The 15,916-nt window shown below is 43.6% G+C and overlaps 1 protein-coding gene across 1 annotated transcript in view; it reads right to left on the minus strand.

Annotated features, from left to right (window-relative positions):
• LARP4B (La ribonucleoprotein 4B) overlaps positions 1-10,156 on the minus strand; it is a 56,030-nt gene extending 45,874 nt beyond the window's left edge. Inside the window, exon 1 of the mRNA XM_030969223.1 lies at positions 10,029-10,156. The gene's annotated coding sequence lies outside the window, so the exon portion shown is untranslated. The remainder of the gene's footprint in view (positions 1-10,028) is intronic.
• Positions 10,157-15,916: the final 5,760 nt, after the last annotated feature.

Genomic DNA, 15,916 nt, shown 5'->3' on the forward strand with positions numbered 1-15,916 from the left:
AATTACACATTCTACATTCATTACCAAGGCCTACAAAGAGCAGAAAACATCTCACATTGAATGAAAAAGGTCTTTTAACTTTCTCAGGAAAGAGATCAGGAATTTGCTACCCAAGCAGATTAGGTAAATACCTTGAAGTATAATGATTTTCCACTAAAACACTCCATCACTTGCCCTCCCTTACATTTGTAAGCATTTGACTTCCTGCCTACCTCCCAGCTCTGGCACAACTTTTTACTTTGCCAGGACAGAAAACATCACCAGCAAGAACAGAATTTGAATAAATTTGAACACCCCCTTCTCTAGTTAAACAGAGAACTACACAGTAGTTGCCTGCCCATGCACTTCACTTCTGTGGCCACCAAAACAGCAGTGGAGCAGAGAGGACTCAAGCTGAATGCCTGGTGGCATTAACCCTTCTGTCCTGCTCTAGGAAACCAGAGGAGCAGAGAGCAGAACTTCAGTTCTCAGCGGAACTCAACAGCTGAGGTCCACATCACTCTGCTGCTGCTACAAAGCATCACCCGTAAAAAAAGCCCAAAACAACCCAAAACCAAAAAAGGAAAGTAAAGGCTACAGTAACATATCTGCGGGACCTTCGCAACAGAAACCCCAGCAGATTGAACATTGTCTGTAGTGAATTAAAGAGTGAAAGGACAGGCCAGTGCAAGACACTGCCTCTTCTGCACAGAAATAATCAGAAAACTAATTAACCCTAAATACAGGGCAAACAGTGCTTTAAAGTAGCTACTGAATGACAAGCTTGGAGTTGGACCCCACACTCTGCACAGCACTTCATATCTACCTCTGCTTCCAAACTACATTTGGAATACATTTGTTAAATAAGCCTAACCATAGAGGCAGACTAATTCTTCATATAATCTTCTAAAACCAGCCAGCCTAATAATGACTAAGTATATAAACCCCCTTATATTTATGCCTAACATGGGTTAAGAGAAACTGCAGGATGTGATGGAAGCTCCTTCCTTCAGCAGGATTTTTTCTTTAATTAATATATTTTAATAATCTCATCAGAGCATAGGCATCATATATTATACTAATGCACTATTCACATTGATTTCTTGTAACATTCTCATCCACCTGCAAGGCAACAGCCTGTGCTTGCAGTGTCCAGTGCAGTAGGATTCCCATCTGCAAACACAACTCACAGCTGAGGCAATACAAAGAAAAGTCTTGGTATTTTTACTAATATGTATAAATTTACCAGCTCAAAACATTTACTTTCTACACAAATATTAATTCTAGATCTTTTAGGGTGGTCTTTGATAGGCTAATTGGATTTTCTCTGAAAGCCAAAGCTTTTCAATAACTTCAGAGGTCTTTATGCTAACAAATTAGCTGGGAGACTGTTCCAGGCTTTTAATGTAATACCAATATTTAATATCAAATACTGCTCACTGATCCAGAAATTGCCATTTCATGCAAATGTTAAATGATGGGGAAAAAAAGTGATGGAAAGCATCACAAAAGTATGTCTCTAAATTTTAGCACCATCAAATACAAAATCTCACCTAAATCAATCATCATCCATGTTGCCTGTTTTCACTAATATGACAAGTCAAAAACTGCACAACACTTCTATACACACAGAAAGCAGAAGAGCAATTGATTAGAAACAGCAAATTGAATTGGTGAGAAAATTCAAACCTGCCCTGGAGTAGACAGAGCAGGAGCAAATACCTGTTAGCTGGTAATGACTGAGTTTCCCAAAAACTTGCTCATTCCTGTACTATTTTTAAATAGTCATTTACAGAACACTACATGGTAGCTTAAACTCTTGAACTCTTAAAATAGGCCTATATTGCTCTTTCCCATAGCCAACCAAGACTTCATGAGGAGATTAACAAGGTATCAGAAAATAGATCTATAATCATTTCATTCAAACTACTCTCTATTTTGACAGATATCTTATCTCCAGCAGGTAAGTTTACTCTGGCACTCTGGACACCAAGTCTGTCCCATCCTACCATACCTTCTCTGAATTCATGCACATATGACAAATTATTATGCAAAGATAATATCTTGCATAATAATGTATTTTGTTTCCCTTCCTTCCCCACATAACTGGCCTGCTCTCCCTTAACCAATGAGGTGGGGGGGGTTTTGGTGTTTGCTTTTCTCTAAAGTGGCTATTGAAGGGGAAGTATAAGAATTATTTTTCCTATTCCTGTGCTGAAAGAAGCAACAACTAAGCAAGCTAAGAATTCACACAGAGCAGTGAAGTTTAAGGAGACTGTTTCACTTTCACTGTGAGAGACAGTTTCAGTCTAAGATTCCTGACTTGGAGTAAAAACTAGAAAGATTCTGAACTTTGCTGGATAACATACTTGCAGCACCTCAGCACACCAGGCTCACTGTAAGTGGACCTGTCATTTCATAAATTCTGTTTGTTTAACAAAACAACTGCCAGTTTACAGTATTTTACTAGTTGCTTGAAGTTTTTAGAGCTAAGAGGCAGCAACTGATGGTCTTTTCCCAGTTCTTCAAAGAAACACTAAATCTTCAAATGCTGTAACACATGATGAGGTTCCAGGAGGTTCAGCACTTGCTTAGAGGGAACAAGTTAAATGTTGTGCATGAAGAGGGTGAGTTTGGCAATGCTGGGAACAACGAACTTCCTTGTTTCAATTACTGAATGTTCCTCCTCACGATTTACCAATACCAGCTCGAAGTTTTCCGCATTCTTCACTACACTGCGAGCCAGAGAGTGGCTGAAGCACTCACAGCCTGCCTGTGACTCCAGGCAGGACACTTGGCAAAGGTGAAGGAAACAAGTAATCCAGCTTTACTGGGCAGGATTTTATGAAAAACATCTTCCTCAGAAAAATTCCAAAGTTGGCAGAAGCAGATGCAGCATTTTGTGATGAAAGACAAGACTAAAAACACCACTTGAAGTTATAGTGTTAATGTTTAGTGCAGTTCCAAGGGTGAAGTTAGAAGGCTGACCTTCTTTAACAGATCTTAATAGTCTTATCTTAGAATATTGCTATTACTTGGATTCCACGTTTCAAGTCTGCAATCAGCGCTGCACTTAAGCAAGAGGAGGTCAAAAGCTGCATATGGAATTTCCAGGATCCTTCATATTTTTAGTACTTTGAATTATTATTTAAGACACATATACAGCTTCAAAGCCAATTTGCCAAGTTCTTTATCATGGCATTCTGAGACCATACAATAAACCCCTAACTCAGGGAAGCAGAAATCTAACACCACGGATCTCAAATGCACACAGAACTAGAATTCTGGAAAAGATTTGATGCAAGCCAAAGGGACAACCATTAGAGTCCTGCTGGAATATATCTTCCCTCACAACAGGCCTGAGAAAATAGGGGAAAAGAGGATCTATACTGACATAAAGTCCAAGTGAGAGGCATATATAGCCATGTATGACGTTTATAATACCAGTGATAAGCAAAAAGGTACAGTGTCAGTTTTTGTCCCAACGCAAATGTATACAGCAATCCTTGACAATGCAAAGACTATTTCAATAAACAGTCATTCTGAAAAACAAACAGCCTAGGATGAACTCCCCTCAATCTCTGGAGTTTCGTTTTGGTTTTTTTTCTGATGACTTGAAAAGCAGTCATTGACCTAAATGTTAGTTTAAGTTTTGAAACATCTTAAGGACCAAATCTAAATTGAAATTTAACTACTTACAGAAGAAGCATGATTTAACTTTAAAATATTGTCAGAGAAAAGGAAACTAATGTTTTTTGCCAATGATTATTTCATTAACCTCTTCGCCAAAAATAGAATTTAACTCCAATAATCCAGTCATTTTAGCATTACTTCCTCTTTTAATAAAGGCTACTATCCTCCATTACAAGCTTCACCGAAACCAGAAGCAGCTCTTGCTTAGTTTTAAATCACTGTATGAAAGACTATTGGGTGCACATTTGTTCACAGTTAGAGTACCCCACCTTCCTAGAGTATCACTGTAATCAAAACTACTGGTAATTCAGGTTTTGACTCACAGTTAAAGGATGGACTGCCAATATTTTACCTTGGATTTAATGACAATAATTTTTTCTTGCAAGTCAAAATAACTGGGCACAGACCCTCCTAAAAATTTCACTTATTCCTTGAATCCAGTTAGAATACACACTGTTAACTAAGAAAATTATAATCATAAAATATAGACTGTAAACTAAGTTGTAACATATGTTCATTAAAAAGAGTCCCTTCCCTTCTTGATAGCATAAACTTTTTTGACATTTATTATGAAGAATTGGACAAGAAGCTTTAAATTTGAGCAGGGACACAAACCCAAGATCCTGGAGAGATGCCAATGTAGACAATGATATTCTGATCAAATTGTTTGCCTTGCTGCTTTAAACAGCAACATGGTGACCATTTTCTGTCCCTATCTGTCAGGCAGCAACAACATTGAATGGGAATGAAACTCTGAGATAAGACTGCAAATTCTGCACATACAGGTAGCTCAGCACTTAAAGTAACCATGCCCCAGTGCATTCTTCACTTATGCTCTACTTTTTAATTCCTAGAACAAAAATCAGAAGCCAGGAGGATACATCCAAACATTTGAGCACAAACCCTCAGCAATGGGGTATGGAAAAGCAAGCTACTTTGGACATTGGCCTGTTGATTCATCAGTTCCTTGTTTGAACAACAGTCAGAGTCAGACTCTGTTGTGGGGCAACCTGTGACAGCATCACAACCTGTGAAAATACGCATATGGATACCAACAGTGACCGAAAACAAAACCATAAAACTGCCAAGAGACATCACTGTAAAGCTTTCAAACCTTTCATTAAGTTTCTGCCAAATGAGATTTATGAAATTATTTTTTTCTCAACATAGTTACTATTTAACTAATATTTTGTTTCTTGGGTTTCCCTGTTGGATCACTGGCATCCTGTAATTATAAAATACTTTATTTAAAACAGACTGTAGAACATTAGATGGGCCGAGAAACACTGATAAACACTTTTAACAGAGAAACAGAAATCTACAGTGTTTTAAGCAAGTTTGCAATTCCACTAACAGATAGATGGAAGTCTGCCTTATGAATAGTACCAATAAAGTATTCACCATTGTTGCTCACTTCCAGAAGTCAGGAGGGAAGGACCAATAAGAGAGAATTAACCCATCCAAAGGGAAAATACTGATACTTGTGCAAAAAACCACAAGAAATCTAAAAGCCAAATAAGGTGATACAGTATTTAGCCTTCCAAAAACCCCAGCACCAGCTTTAGACAAAATAACTCTATGTTCTTCACACTGAAAACTCAGTGCATTCCTGAACATATCCCATGTGAAATTCTGATAGCATCTGAAGGTGTAATTTCCGAAGTCTGTGTTGCCAGCGTTTCCTGTTTTCAATAATGAAAGTGATACTGGCATTTTAGAAAAGAATCCCTAACAGATAAAGCAATTGTGTCCAATTCATCACAGGCTACCATGGCAGACAGATGTCTGTACACTTCTATAGGCACCTATATATCTATCTATACGTGCAGTAGTCCAGAACTCAAAGCTGGGTATACCTGCCACTACCTTAGAGACATGTACTCTGAACTTGATATATCTGTGAACTCTACATGGCCATAGAGGCAATCCAGAATAAACCTTTACTGTAGGATATGCTCTCTGGAACACCAGCTTCTTACATGCCAACAGCCTTATGAGAATAACAACAGAGCTGCTGGAAGTGCAGAGGTGGCAATCCATTCAGCTTATGAACAACTGATTCCTTTTGTATTACATCATTCAACTACCCATTAAGGAGCTGGACTGACAGGATCCAGAATATGCATAGCCCAGCCCTCCGTGGTAAACGAGAGCATTCGAAAAGATTAAGACTCAAAGAAATTGGTGATTCATCAGGGTGTCAAAACAGCACTTCCCCAATTCCCAGCAATGTTCTAGGCCAAGCAGCTAGCCACATATTAGTAACCTCTGACAGACTTCCAATTTTGGAGCTAATTGTTGTTCCTGAAACACATACCCAGACACAAAATACCTGCAGCAGCACACATCACAGAATGAACACTGCCATGGCTATCCTAATCACACATTTATGCTGTATTACAGTCACATCTAATTTGAGCACTCCAAAGTGCCTTTGTTGTCTGTGAGTATTGCTCTGTAGCGCCTGCTTCTGAATGGGGGGCACTCTCCTTTAGAAAAAGTATGGAACAGCTACACACACAGATTGTGAAAGACCCATGATCTCATAAATCCTTAGCTCCATCATATCGCTAAAATTTAAGTACCACCAGCTGGGAACCAACTAACAGAAATTGTTTCTATCTTATAATACTTTTATGGAACTTAAGTAGATGAATAGGTGGAACAGAAATTGACTGCTGGTTTCTAACAAGTGCCTCAAACTTGTTGGTTGTAGACACATTTTTATCATTAGACAGTCAAAGTCATTATATGCTTAAAGAGAAAAGAAACGGGTTGTTGGAATAGCAATGGGTTTTCGTCAATTATCTGGTATTTACAGTACAAAAAGGTTTTTTGACCAGGTGAAATATCACTCAGTTTTATATTCAGTGAAGTTGCTTTAGAATGCTATTTTTGTGTTTAACTATTATTGATACACTAGCTTGCCTTGAGTTTTGCACAGAGGAGTTAATGCATAGGAAAAGAAAACAGAGCTTCCCCAAAGCATCAGCTTGAAAATGCAAATACAGTCATAACTGGTGCCTTTGACAAAGCACATTATCAGTTCAGGGGAAGAGGCTGTGCGTGTGTGTCTTCTCTTTTTTGAGGGATTACAAACTTTGAAATAGTGCTAGTTTTAAGTTTTACATCACTTTCCCCATCCTAATTCAATTAGTGGCTTCAGTGGTGAAATCCACCTGTCTAGATCTTGTATATGGACTAAATTCAGAGTATTAATTTCAGCACGTGCATGCCTTGCTTTCAGAACAACATTGCTCAAACACCCTTCCAGGGCCTTTACTACAGGAATAGCTTTCATTCTCATCTTCTACACAGCTCTCCACACATCATTGCCTATTTCAAAACTGCAGGGAGAGGGTTAATTTTCTTCCTTACAACGTCCTGTTTTGTAACATCCTGTCCTTCCTGCTCATACCTGTGTGCCCATTCTAAATGCAAATGCACAAGACTTCCAATACACCTGGTGGCTGAGTATCACTGATCATATGCAGGAAAAAAAATGCAGTCTAGCCTGAGATTATTTTGTACAGTTTTGTCTAAGACTTAGACAAACCTGTCGTCCAAAAATGTCATTTTCCTAGTAAATGCTTAGAGGAACAGAGAACTTTGCAAACCACTTATTAGGCCTTATGGCATGTAACAGTTTCGCACATGTGTGCATACATGCACACACACACACACAAATCACACTCCCAAAGCTTAATATTCTCCAGACTCCAGAATACATCTCTTTGCTTGCTTCATCTCTTTCTGCCAGCAACAGCCCTCTTGACACTGCATTTGTGAGCTACCTCCACAGCCACCTTCGCACCTCCAAGGCAAGAGTGCTCTTCGTCAAGATCGATAAGGCTGCGGCCTTTGCAAAACCTGCTCCTTCCAGCACAGGCACAAGAAAAGTCAAGTCAAGTGCTTTACATCCTTATTTGTGTGCCTTACCTGTTAATTTACGAGATGTGAATGCCTGATGAATATATATAGACACCATGGAATTAAACATTAATAGTGCTGAAGGTCCTAAAAGCCACCTAGTTTTAAAAAAAATCAAACTGATGGAATACATCTACACCTAATTACTTTGTTTTTTGTAACTCCTTTTTCGCTACCTTTAAGCTGTCACTTTAGATTTGTCATGCACTATGGTCACAAACATGCCTTTTCCGTGTCTAGCATGTGCATTCTGTGAGGTAATGTAATAAATATTTAACAAAGAGTTTATATTACCATGCCAATTAAGCTCTCAACTGATTTAAAGCCAAAGCCGATGCGAGAGATGAGACTTAATAAGGGACGCAGCAACAGATCGGTACAGAACATGTAGATTAGACAAACCTGCCTCTATTGACTTTGCATTTCAGCAAATAAACCAAGGACTGAACTTCATTCTAATCGAAATAAAGCACCACCATCAGAAACTGCCTACATAGTATCTGTACGTCTCAAAGAAACAAAATCCCCCAAACAAAATCCCCAAGCTCCCATAACTGCCTCCAGCTCCAGTCCTTCTGTTTTGCTCTGTAATGAAACGTTTAAGATACAGCCCATATCTAAGCAGTATATATAATAAATACGTATCAGCCATTTGTACTTTCTGTGTGTATATTGGCACTACAGCCAGCCATAAAAAGCAACCGAGGCAGCACATGCTTGTGTGTGCTTACACCTTTAGTCCTTCACAGTGTTTGTGTATAAATGGGTAAAAAAAACCTAGAAAAAATGACAAGGTAAACAGTTCAACCTAACCCAGAACATCGTGTGCGCTTAAGGACCCGATTACATACAATTGTTTATTAAGGAACGGCCAAGAGATCAAACGCTTTCGATTTTCTGCTTGTAAATTCAATGTTTGTAATTCATTTAGCAAAACTCTTACCTCCATTTGAATAAAGATTATTTTCCCCCCAAAATGTAAGACCAATTAAACATGGAAGTAATTGTGGCTTCCATATACAGAGCATACCCACATGAATGACAACACATCTAGAAGAATAAAATTTCCTGTAGACAGTATACATAAAATATACACTGCTTTTTGTATGTGCATTATCAGGCCTCAGCATAGTTTTCACCTCCCTTTCACTTCCTACAAAAAAAATTAAAAATATAGAAACATCAATGTTGTTCTAATAGCCAGAGTGAGTAAGCTGATTAGCTTTATATCTTGAGAACTGACTTGAAGAAATGCTTACAAATCAGCAGGGAGAAGCAAAAGTTCAACTGATAAAAAGTTACCAGACCAGAATCAAAACCCAAGAGTTGTGAAATACCAGCAAGTTGAAAAAAAAAATACAACACGCTTTGACCTTTGAGAATTTATCCAATCTGTAAAAAACAGATAAGTCTGACACGAAACTTCAACCACAAGACAGACCTTACAATAGCAATCCTTGAGGCAGTACTTAAGAAAGATTCCTTCTCCAAATTTTCTTAAGGATTCAGAGGCCAACAAAACTAGGCCAGAGACAAGAGGCAGAATCGGAAGCCAGAATTCCCATGGTTTTACCCCAAGAGTGACTCAAGTTTAAACAGTGGTTTTGAAACCAGCTCTCTCTCTCTGTGGCCACAGGCAAGTCTTAACCACTTTGCCTCAATTCGCTTACCTGCAGAATAAAAATAATTATACTTATCTGCCACACAGGAATCTCACACAACAAACACTGTTTGGCAAGTGCACATCTGTTTAAACTGCGGCCAAAGCTACGTAGTAATTTTGAGCACCTGGACAAACTGAAACCGAGAGTGAAAACAACTCCGAAGGCCCAACAACAACGAAATCCCGGGGAGCAGCGCAGGGCCCGAGCGCTCCCGCAGGTCCCGGCCCGCCGGCAATTCACCTGCTCGGGACACGGCCGCCGTGGAGAGTCAGCGCCGTGCCCGGAGCCACGGGCCAGGGCCCGGCACCGCCCGCTGCTCCGGAGGGTCCCGGCCGCCCATGCGGCCCGGCCGGGCGGGGTCCAGGCGGGTCCCCCCGGCGCTCGCCCCGTTCCCGCTCGGCCCGCGGCACACGCGGCTCTCCCGCAAGGCCCCGTCGGCGCGGGGGCAAAGCTCACCCGCTGTGCCCGGGGCGGCGAGGCCGCAGTGCGGGAGCGGCCCCGGCGGCTCGCCCGCCCTACCCCCGCCGGCACCGCGGCCCCGAGCCGGGATCCTCCTCCTCCCTCCCGTCTCTCCCCCGGGAACCGCCTCGGGTGGGAAGATGGCGGCTCCGGCCGCCTCCCCGGTGCGAGGGGGCGACGGAGCGGGGGGTGTCGCTCCCCTTCGGCCCCGCCATTCCCCCGCACCGGGAGACGCGGCTGCGGAACGGCCCCGGCGGGCGCCGCCGCCCGGAGGGCGCGGGCCGGGCGGCCCCTCGCACTCACCTGTCACCAACAGCCGCCGCCGCCCTCGGGCCGGGGCTCGGCACGGGGACGCGGGCGGGCACGGGGACGGGGGCTCCCGCCGGCGCGGGGCCTTTCGCTCCTGTCGGGTTCCCGCGGGCGCCGGGGCCTCTCGCCGCGCCGCCGCCGCCGCCGGGGCCTCGCCGCCGGATGCCGTGAGGAGGAGAGCGGAGCGCGAGGCGGGGCCGAGGGGGCGCAGGCGGCGGCAGCGCCGGGGGCGGGCGGGGCGGGGGGGGCGCGGGGGGCGGCGGCGGCTCCGGGCCCGAAACGTCTCCGAGCCGAGACTCAACCACCCGCTCGCATGAGAGACCCGCTTCCGGCTCCCGGCGGAAGTCCCGCCCCCGCCGGCGGAAGGGGATTGGCCGGCGCCGCTCGGCCGGGCGCCGCCGCGCGCGGATTGGCGGAGCGGGCAAGGGGAGGGGCCCCCGGCGCGCGCGCGGCGTGTGACGCGCGGAGCGGCGCGTGAGGCGCCTGACGTCACCCGCCGCGGAGCGGCGCGCGGGGGCGGGGCCGGCGCCGCCCGCCCTCCCGCTCACTCCGCCGGAGGCGTTTTGTCCCTTCGCAGGCGCCGTAGCCCCGCCGGGAAGTGGCGGGAAAAGAGCCGGGAAAGGGAAGGGAAGAGGGAACGGGGAAGGGAAGAGGAAGGAACGGGGAGGGCGCGGGGAAGGGAAGGGAAGGGAAGGGAAGGGAAGGGAAGGGAAGGGAAGGGAAGGGAAGGGAAGGGAAGGGAAGGGAAGGGAAGGGAAGGGAAGGGAAGGGAAGGGAAGGGAAGGGAAGGGAAGGGCGGGTTACGGGTGATGTCGCGGGAGCGGCGCCTCCTGTCCCGCTGTCTCCGCCTGTGTCTCCGGCAGTGTCCAGCCGGCCCCGGGCGGTGTCTCAGGCCCGAGGGACGGAGCGGGCCGGGGCAGCGCCCGAGGCCGCGGCGCCTCAGCGAGGGCTGCGGGTGTGGCGCACGCCCAGGTCCGTGCTGTGCTGACACCGGGCACGTTGTCGCCTTCTGGAACCCTTCCATGGCAGCAGCCGGAGGGGCCCGAGCCTGTCCGGAGTTACCGCAGTGTCCCAGCTCCTGCTATAGCAGCTCCTGTGTGAGTGAGCAGCTGTGGCTCAAAGGGAAGTGATAAATAGAATTTTAGGAGAAGAGTATTTAATGACGGAGCCTTGCGTTTCATGTGGATAGTGAAAGCCTGGAGAGGCTTGGCTCGTAGAATCACAGAATGGTTTGGCTTGGAAGGCACCTCAAAGATCATTCAAGAGTTCCAGCCCCCTGCCATGGGCAGGGCCACCTTCCCCTGGTCCGGGCTGCTCCGAGCCCCGTCAGCCTGGCCTGTAACGCTGCCAGAGATGGACCATCCTCAGCTTCTCTGGGAAATGTGTTCCAGTGTGTGAAAAACGCCAATCACTTGTTTTTAAAGTTTAATAGTAATAAAATGGCTATAAAAATAGTAATACAATTAGAGTAATAATAATTTGGCCAATTTGAATTAGGACAATATGAGACAATAGAGACAAAGAGTTATGGATGTCTGGGTACTTTTTGCTGGGCAGCATAAGCCCGAAAGAGGACACCCTTTTTTAACAAAGGATTAACCCTTAAAAACAATTACCTGTTGCATATTCATACACCTCATACATGATGCATAAACTCCATTCAAACACAGGATTCTGTCTGGTCATCGTCAACTTCTTCCTCTGAATCCTGACAGCACCTTCGAGGCAGGAAGAAGTTAATTTCTTCTGACAAAGGAGCAATAAATCCTCTTTCTCTGAAAGATTTAGGTGTCCTGTGGCTGCTATCTCACTGTGAGTCCTTTCTTTAAAAAAAGTATCCTACATAGCATCATTTCTATTTTAACATTTTTTTTATAACCCAGAACTGTATTTAACACACTACTTAAGGGAGTTAATACAGCATTACTTTCTAACACAACCTATAATATTAATTTTAATATTTGCAAAAAGCCAATCATAAAATACACATTTTTCACACAGTGTCTCACCAGCCTCACACTATTCACTGCACGGAGGAAGAGGAGGCAGAGGAGGCCAAGGGCTGAGGAACAATCCTGGGAAGACAAGGGCTGCAGCAGGAAGGCAGGGTTGTTTTGTGAAGCAGGATCCACACAGTGCTTCCCTCCAACAGCGAGTTCCAGTCCCCACAGAATGGCTCCTCTCTGCCACTGCCAGGGCTTGACAAGCAGAGAAACTGCTGGGAAGTACAAATGCATTTTGGTTTTAGGTGCTTGCTTCCTCCTAGGCTGGAGAATGCCAGGCTGGATTGAGCATCCTGCATGGGAAGAAAAAGGAATGCAGACAGAGGCAGGCACAGGACATTCTGGTTGCAACATGAGGACTTTTGCCAGACTCTCTGTAGGACTCTCCCAACTTCTCAGCCTCAAGCTCTCTCGCTCTGCCTAAGCTGGGGAATAGAGTAAAGCTTCAGTATTATAAAACTGCAGTGAGCCCCACAAGATTCAAGAGTTCTTTTGTTTGACCAAGGAACAAACAAGTTTTGTCAAGTCGTTCTAGTTACTTAGTAGAGATCATCATCTATTTTTAACTACAGTTAATTGGGCAAAAGGAAAACCTGTAGTTTCCTCTTGGGACTTTGGGGGGGAAAAAAAGTCTAGAAAGGATCATCTTCCAGGGCTGCTCCCAGTCCTCAGCTTGTCTTCTACTTCATGTGTGGCAAAACTACATCACCTTACAACCATTGTCAATAGTTGTACCATGTGTTGCTGCCTATCTGCATCTCAGAAATTAATCCAGATAGGATAATCCAGTTTTTAATCCTTACTGATAAGATTGATATACCTGCCTTTCAGTTATCTGCCAGAAATTCCCATAGAGACAATACAGCAATTAGAAGACCTATTTTAAGGACACCCAAGCAGCCTTTTGGAATTATTTTTGTGATACTTTTAATGTTCTTGATGTTACTGTATTCTTAAAAATCCCTTGCTAGTAGGGGCAATAAGGAACATCCCAGTGCAAGGAATGAACTCAGAGCCCACTGGACACAGAGCTTTGCTGTACATTGAGGGAAGTGCATCTCAGTGCTCACTCTTGGGCAAACAAGGGGATGTTTTCCATAGAAAGTTGTTTAACTTTTGCAGAATTGTCATGAGAAAAAGCCCTGAGCAGAGAAAGACGGATAGGATAGAGCTTGATCAGGAAAAGGAATAAACCAGCTTTGAGAATGGGTGTTCAGAAGGACAGGCAGTACCTCAAGCAGTGCTGGGAGTGTCACAAGGTGATCACCACATAGCCACTGTATAAACAATTGATTGCTTAAAAGTCTACCTAATATTTATTAAAAAATTATTTTATAAAGGAGTTGAATATGATTTTTCTCTTTAATGCCAGACCATTTTTAGCAGACTGCAGTACTTGTCAAGAAAAGAAAAAAAAAAGAAAGGTCTCATTTTAAACTCTCAAACATGATAAGCCCCATTATATCCTTGTTCTCGAGGGGCCTCAAAATTCCTTACCCCTTTAGGCATGCAGTCTTCACATCTTCCCAAGCTGTATTCCCATGCAACACTTGGTGAAACACTTTTTCTGGAAAGTTACAGGAGTTTTCTACCTGCCTGGGCCCCTTCTGATTCTCACTGTGGGGGATGTAGAACTTAATCTTGAAAAATGCTTCCATTTTTTATTGGCAAACTGCTGAGATCAAAGAGGTTTGATGTTTTCCTTGGTACCCTGGTAGTTGAGGAGTGTGTACCCAGATGGGAGTGAAATATTACAGATTTCATGGGTGCTATGTGTGGTAGTAGAAACTACTCCTATTTCTTCTACCTCTCATACTCAGCAGTCAGGAGAGAGAGTGCACCTCTGAAGGAGCAATGTCCATGAGTAATTGGACCCTTAGTCCACAAAAATCAAGCAAGATTAGACTAACTAATTTTTTTTTCCTTGATCTGTGGTCAATCAGATATAAAAAGGACCATGTCAGTTATTTCTCTGTATATCAGTGATACGTTCTTAAAATTACATTTTGGTCTGGAGGAGTCTCAGGGGGAGCCTCATTGCTGTCTAAAACCCCCTGACAGGAGCTTGTAGCCAGGTCAGAGGCAGTCTCTTCTGTCAAAACTCAAATGAAAGGATGAGAAGGAATGGCCTTTAGTTGTGCCAGGGGAAGTTCAGCTTAGATATTAAAAAAAAGTTCACTGGAAGAGTGGTCAGGCGCTGGAATGAGCTGCTTAGAGAGGCAGTGGAGTCATTGGAAGTGTTCAAGAGGTGCTTGGATGTGGCACTTGGGGATATGGTTTAGGGATGGTTGTGGAAGTGCTGAGTTGATGGCTGGTCTAGATGATCTTGAAGATCTCTTCCAACCTCTTTCATTCTGTGATTCTGTAAGTTTTTAAATGAGGATTCATAGTTCAGAGGGGAAAAAAAGGTCTTTGGTATGCTTAAGAGGATAACACTGTACAAGGAGGAACTGCAAATAATGCAGTGTTCCTGGAAGCTAAACCTAGAACTGAGCAATTAGCAGTCAGAAAATCAAGCCCTCAAAAGTCACTGGATGTACTGAAACACCTGGGCTTTACAGTCTTTATGATTTCCTCTCAATATATTAAAAAGGACAATTCCTTCATCACAAGAGCACAGAGGATTAATTCATTGGAGTTTGTGAGGCACTTGGCTGGTATGATAAAAACTTCCACTAACACAGAACTAGATTTCTGCTTTGTAAGAAAGTTCCTGGTTTGGACTACCTCTTTTTTTTTTTTTTAGTTGTTTGTTTGTGTTTTTGTTGAAACACACTCTCATAAAATATTTTACCCTTCAGATCTATGGGATAAGGCTTCATGAACCACTAGTATTTAGAAATTGCTGACCTAGAACATTTGCCAAAAGTCACAGACCACTTAATACTCTGCAATTTTATGACATCTTGTGAGTCAAGTAGTATTTTACAATTCCTGAAGCTATTACCCAGCTTTGCAGGAAGAGAGGTATTTTGAAACCTAAGATACTAAATGATGGTACACAATGGGCTATTCCTGTCATAAAACTTTAATAGAGTCCTGTAACCAGTCTCTATTGCATGGATTTGATGAGTGACATTTTAAGTATATATTATTTCTGTGTCAGTATCTTTCATAAGCCACAAGTAAATATATGATTGTGCCAAAGACAGTCCTTGTTCCAAGTAGAACCATCTCAACAGCCAACGTGGAGGAGATGAGAAGCTAAATAATCCTTCCAAAGGGAGGGGAAACTAAGAGTAATTAAGTGACCTGATGAAAGATTATAGAAGATAGGCACATCTAAGTTTCAGCTCCAAGGGGTATCCTGTAGTTTAATGAAATGTTCAGGCTTCCTTTGTTGCTAAGTGAAAATAAATTATCAGGTAAACTGGTGAAAGGCCATTATTGATCAGATAGATTTATGATCCCTGTTACCCCATGCATCTCTAACTGAAGGGATGATCCAGGTTCAGATGAGGTGGACAGGGATATGTTCCAGTGTAACTTTTCTTGTTTGATGTTTAATGTCATACTCTTCACTTTCTCACCTAAGTGCAGATGTGTAGCACAGAGTATTCAGTCTTGATAAAAGCAGGTGATAATGGAGATCTGGTTCTGTTCTAGTTAACAGTCATTTATAACACTGTTGAGAGGCTATCAAGAGACAATTCCTTAACTACAGGCAGTGCCAAAATGCAGCTGGGCTGCAGTGGAATCCTGGTGCTCAGGCAGCAGTGCTGAGTGCCCACACATGGTTGACAACATGAACACGTGCACTTTGTGTCTTTCTTGGATCAGCTGCTGTTTGATATCAAGCCTTCTAAAGTGCTGCTGTAGAACCAGTTCAAACAGCCCCACTCTCAGCAGATTTTCCCTCTGGCCTTATCCCTGCAGCAG

The sequence above is a fragment of the Camarhynchus parvulus genome, chromosome 2, assembly GCF_901933205.1.
Source record: "Camarhynchus parvulus chromosome 2, STF_HiC, whole genome shotgun sequence".
In the NCBI taxonomy this organism is placed as follows: Eukaryota; Metazoa; Chordata; class Aves; order Passeriformes; family Thraupidae; genus Camarhynchus; species Camarhynchus parvulus.